Source organism: Oncorhynchus mykiss, chromosome 17 (genome assembly GCF_057628025.1).
Source record: "Oncorhynchus mykiss isolate SJ-2025 chromosome 17, ASM5762802v1, whole genome shotgun sequence".
Classification (NCBI taxonomy): domain Eukaryota; kingdom Metazoa; phylum Chordata; class Actinopteri; order Salmoniformes; family Salmonidae; genus Oncorhynchus; species Oncorhynchus mykiss.
In genome coordinates this window covers 51,676,801-51,683,195 of record NC_143038.1, presented here as the reverse complement: position 1 = coordinate 51,683,195, position 6,395 = coordinate 51,676,801, and positions in this window count along the sequence as shown.

Here is a 6,395-nt window from a genome sequence, read left to right as displayed (position 1 = left end):
TAGGTGTCCTGGAGAGCAGGTAGTTTTCCCCCCGGTGATGCGTTGTGCTGACCGCACTACCCTCTGGAGAGCCTTGCAGTTGTGGGCGGAGCAGTTGCCATACCAGGCGGTGATACAGCCCGACAGGATGCTCTCGATTGTGCACCTGTAAAAGTTTGTGTACGTCGAGGAACTTGAAACTTTCCACCTTCTCCACTACTGTCCCGTCGATCTGGATGGGGGGGATGCTCCCTCTGCTGTTTCCTGAAGTCCACGATCATCTCCTTTGTTTTGTTGACATTGAGTGAGAGGTTATTTACCTGACACCACACTCCGAGGGCCCTCACTTCCTCCCTTGTAGGCTTTCTCGTAGTTGTTGGTAATCAAACCTTCTCACTGCAGGAGAGGCTGTACTCTGATCATCTCATCTTCCACCAGCCAAGATAAGACAGCAATCTATCTGATGATACTTCTGTAATATTATCTTATCTTTTGTTTGAATATTTGGGGGAAATTAGCAGTTTTAAGATTTAAAAACATACTTTTAACTGCCTCCCCTACTTATTAATTAGTCATTTAAAAAAGTCTAGAATATATGGTTTCTTCTGTAATGCACATACGTAAGTACTTTGCCTTGAGGCCAGTTTCACCAACTGTTTTCATTTCCTGCTCCATCTCAACCAAGGTTAATCATGAACCAACTAGGCTGATAGTAGAGTTGTTGGTTTTCTTTACATTGTTATTTATACTGTACCTCCCTACCCATCACAGCACCAGTACTGTCTTCGCAACAGGAGAGAATCACTTTTCTCAGTTAGCACCAAAGGAGACCACAGCAATCCTGCAGTCACAGTCCTTGGATTGATCCGGAATGTGAAATGTGGGTTTTGGATTCTCGAGAATGCATTCCAGAATTGTAATTGGATTCTTATTGTTACCCTGACCACAACTCGATCTGGTAATAAGCAAGTGATCCATCATCCAATCAGAAAGTTCCCCTCCCTGCTACTCCCTCTAACATATTTCAACACCTCTTCTGGAAATCACCATTTTATTTGCTTTTTGTAAAGTCATTGGCATGGTACAAATATTATATTAGTTGTGGATTGTTCACCAGATGTTACATTTGATATTTTAGTCATTTATCAGACACTCTTATGTTCATACATTTTCATACTTTTTTTGTACTGGTCCCCGATGGGAATCGAACACACATCCCTGGCGTTGCAAGCGCCATGGTCGACCAACTGAAGATGTGAAATGTGGGTTTTTGGATTCTCAAGAATACTTAGTGTGTCACTTTTGAGTTGTGGATTGTTTGAGCTCAGCCCTAATTTATGTGCTCTGTCACCTAAAGTTGAATGGCAAATGGTCCAGGGACACAAGGAAAGCACAAAGGACAATTCCCAAGGACTAGTCAGCCCTCCCACCTCTGAGGCGCAAAAATATCTCTGTTACAGTATCCAGAGGACTGACTGTTGAATACTGATACAATAACACTATAGTGTCCATGTTTGGTATCTATCTGAAACTTGTTCACTGAAGATAACTCTGATGCTATCTATATGGAGGTGTTATTTCTTTGCTAACTTGTATCTGTACAGGGTGAACGCTGAATTGCTCTATGCAAAGGGTTTTATTGTCTTCTCAGGAATTCTGTCTTTTTTATGTTGGCCTTATCCCCCACACAAACCTTTTGATGCTGTGACACCCAGTGGAGATTGGGCCTTGGTGGTTAGGTTACACTGTAAACTGGGTATCGTTTGATTGGTCAATGGTCGTTGGTTTTGGTTGTGAAGGTTACACTTTCAGATGTTATAAATGGAATGACATGTCTTTGTTCTCACTCTCATCCTGTATCCAGCCCATGGAGGAAGGTTGTGTGATCAATTCTAATTTTCTAGGCCTCTGGCCTAGTAGGCATCTCTTTATTCATGCTTTGTCTTGTAGGTTAACCTTAGGATCTATATGCCTAGGATAATGCTTTAATGTCAGTATTGCCTTGTTATGTGTTATGCCTTGTCTGGGAATTCATTAATTTTACAATGTAATTAAATATCTGCCTTTGATATAGACAATTCTCAGAACAATTCTTGCTAGTCAATGTCAACTCATTGCCTAATGTTTGCTTGTATATTGTTATTTATCCTGTGGAGTCAGATTATTCATTGAATGTGCTAAGTCTTATTACGAGTCACCTGTAAGTTGTACAGTATATAAAATACAGTACCAGTCAAAAGTTTGGACACACCTACTCATTCCAGGGTTTGTCTTTATTTGTTACTATTTTCTACATTGTAGAATAATAGTCAAGACATCAACACTATAAAATAACACATATGGAATCATGTAGTAAACAAATCAAAATGTTATATTTGAGACTCTTCAAAGTAGCCACCCTTTGCCTTGATGTCAGCTTTGTGCACTCTTGGCATTCTCTTAACCAGCTTCACGAGGTAGTCAAATGGAATGCATTTCAATTACAGGTGTGCCTTGTTAAAAGTTAATTTGTGGAATTTCTTTCCTTCTTAATGCGTTTGAGCCAATCAGTTGTGTTATGACAAGGTAGGGGTGGTATACAGAAGATAGCCTATTTGGTAAAAGACAAAGTCAAGTAAGCAAAGAGAAATGGCAGTCCATCAGTACTTTAAGACATGAAGGTCAGTCAATCCGGAAAATGTCCAGAACTTTGAACTTTTCTTCAAGTACAGTTGCAAAAACCACCAAGCGTTATGATGAAACTGGCTCTCATGAGGACCGCCACAGGAAAGGAAGACCCAGAATTACCTCTTCTGCAGAGGATAGGTTCATTAGAGTTAACTGCACCTCAGATTGCAGCCCAAATAAATGCTTCACAGAGTTCAAGTAACAAACACATCTCAACATCAACTGTTCAGAGGAGACTGCGTGAATCTGGCCTTCATGGTCAAATTGCTGCAAAGAAACCACCACTAAAGGACACCAATAAGAATAAGAGACTTGCTTAGGCCAAGAAACACAAGCAATGGACATTAGAAATCTGTGGAAATCTGTCCTTTGGTATAATGAGTCCAAATTTGAGATTTTTGCTTCCAATCGCCATGTCTTTGTGAAATGCAGAGTAGGTGAACAGATGATCTGTGCATGTGTAGTTCCCACTGTGAAATATGGAGTAGGAGGTGTGATGGTGTGGGGGTGCTTTTCTGGTGACACTGTCTGTGATTTATTTATAATTCAAGGCCCACTTAACCTCTTAGAGCTCTAGGGGCGCTATTTCATTTTTGGATAAAAAACGTTCCCGTTTTAAGCGCGATATTTTGTCACGAAAAGATGCTCGACTATGCATATTCTTGACAGTTTTGGAAAGAAAACACTCTGAAGTTTCAGAATCTGCAAAGATTTTGTCTGTAAGTGCCCCAGAACTCATTCTACAGGCGAAACCAAGATGATGCATCACCCAGGAATTAGCAGAATTTCTGAAGCTCTGTTTTCCATTCTCTCCTTATATGGCTGTGATTGCGCAAGGAATGAGCCTACACTTTCTGTCGTTCGCCCAAGGTCTTAGCAGCATTGTGACGTATTTGTAGGCATATCATTGGAAGATTGGCCATAAGAGACTACATTTTCCAGAGGTCCGCCCGGTGTCCTTTGTCTAAATTTGTGCGTAATCTTCAGGTGCGGTCATTTTCTCCTGGGATTCAGGAGAGAAAGCATGTATCCAAGAACGATGTATCAATGAAGAGATATGTGAAAAACACCTTGAGGCTTGATTCTAAAAAACGTTTGCCATGTTTTCAGTCGATATTATGGAGTTAATTTGGAAAAAAGTTTGCGTTTTGAGGACTGAATTTATGGATTTTTTTTGGTAGCCAAATGTGATGTATAAAACGGAGCTATTTCTAATACACAAGGAATCTTTTTGGAAAAACTGAGCATCTGCTATCTAACTGAGAGTATCCTCATTGAAAACATCAGAAGTTCTTCAAAGGTAAATGATTTTATTTGAAGGCTTTTATGTTTTTGTTAATGTTGCGTGCTGGATGCTAACGCTAATGCTAACGCTAAATGCTAACGCGAAATGCTAACTCTAGCTAGCTACTTTTACACAAATGATTGTTTTCCTATGGTTGAGAAGCATATTTTGAAAATCTGAGATGACAGTGTTGTTTACAAAAGGCTAAGCTTGAGAGATGGCATATTTATTTCATTTCATTTGCGATTTTCATAAATAGTTAACGTTGTGTTATGCTAATGAGCTTGCTGATAGATTTACACAATCCTGGATACAGGGGTTTTTTCATAGCTAAACGTGACGCAGAAAACGGAGCGATTTGTCCTAAACAAATAATCTTTCAGGAAAAACTGAACATTTGCTATCTGAGAGTCTCCTCATTGAAAACATCTGAAGTTCTTCAAAGGTAAATGATTTTTTTGAATGCTTTTCTGTTTTTTTGTGTAAATGTTGCCAGCTGAATGCTAATGCTAAATGCTACGTTAGCCATCAATACTGTTACACAAATGCTTGTTTTGCAATGGTTGAGAAGCATATTTTGAAAATCTGAGATGACAGTGTTGTTAACAAAAGGCTAAGCTTGAGAGATGGCATATTTATTTCATTTCATTTGCGATTTTCATGAATAGTTAACGTTGCGTTATGGTAATGAGCTTGAGTCTGTATTCACGAACCCGGATCCGGGATGGGGAGATCAGAAAGGTTAACTAAAATGTCTACCACAGCCTTCTGCAGTGATACTCCATCCCATCTGATTTGTGCTATTATTCACAGGACAATGACCAAAAACACAGGACTATGACCAAAAACACACTTTTTCACAGGACAATGACCAAAAACACACTTCCAGTCTGTATAAAGGCTATTTGACTAAGAAGGGGAGTGATGGAGTGCTGCATCAGATGACCTGGCCTCCACAATCACCCAACCTCAACCAAATTGAGATGGTTTGGGATGAGTTGGACCGCAGAGTGAAGGAAAAGCAGCCAACAAGTGTTCAGTATATGTGAGAACTCCTTCAAGACGGTTGGAAAAGCATTCCAGGTGAAGCTGATTGAGAGAATGCCAAGAGTGTGCAAAGCTGTCATCAAGGCAAAGGATGGCTAATATATTTAGATTTGTTTAGCACTTTTTTGGTTACCACATGATTCCATATGTGTTATTTCATAGTTTTGATGTCTTCACTATTATTCTACAATGTAGAAAATAGTACAAATTAATTCAAACCCTTGAATGAGTAGGTGTGTCCACACTTTTGACTGGTACTGTACATATGAAATATCACCCCACTTCAATTGTTCCCAAGATGTTCTCATGTCCTGCATGTAAAATGTGGATTTTGGATTCTCAATAAATCTTTTTTAAACACCTCTCCTGGAAATCACAATTGTATTTGCTCTTTGGAAAGTCGTTGATGGTTAACATCTTATATAAGTTATCACTATTGAGTTGTGGATTGTTCACCAGATGTCTCCCAATCGTAAAGACAAGTAATTGTAAAATGTAACAGTCCCTGACCCTGCTTCACAACTCCAAGTCTGCCTTCTAGACATAAGCATGCCACAGCCGATCAACTCCCTCTCACCCAGTTCAGTGTTAGTATGGTCTTTGAGAGTCCAGTTTTAGTACGATCTTTGAGAGTTCAATTTTAGCATGTTTGAGATTTCAGTTTGAGAGATGGAATAGTACACAGAGATACACCGGGTGAATAAGTGAAAGCCAGCCATTCACTAGGCAGCTACAGTAATCTAATATTTGCTGTGTATTATATCACAAAGCCATATTACTAAAGAGAATTGAACAAGTTCATATTGTTTATTTGAATTTGTGCCCTTTTGACCTCTGTCGGGATTGACAACTCATATTTCTTATGAATAGGAAAGCTAATCCCTCTCCAGCCTTCTCTCTGTGTTGGTTTTGAATGAGTGTGGAAATACCGGAAAGCCCTACCCTCCCTCCTGTGCATAATTATTTCCATTTGGCTTCCTTTAATTCTCCTCCCTACAGCCTCCCTATTATGATAATTATGATAAATAAAGGCCTAAAATGCCCTGTGATATTAGAAAACTGGAGCATCCAATTTTGTGAAGTCAAGAATGAAACCAAAACTTAGGTCACATTTAGAGAGAGGAAATGCGCAATCGGAGGAGGTAAAGTACATACTCAGCAAACCTACGTGGTTAATTACAAACACACTTTACACAATAAATAAAAAATGCAACTGCAAGGAAAAATCGAATTAACTGTAACAAATATATTTATTTAGACGTGAGAGGTTGAAATGGGTTATTGCTTATTTTATTATTTTTTTTAGAGACTAATGAAACCCACTCAAAATCGTGAATAGAAATCAGTGTTCTGAGTTTAAGGTAAGGTCTGTCCCCAGTGCTATCCCCCAAGTTCTGTCTTGCTGCCTCAGGGCATT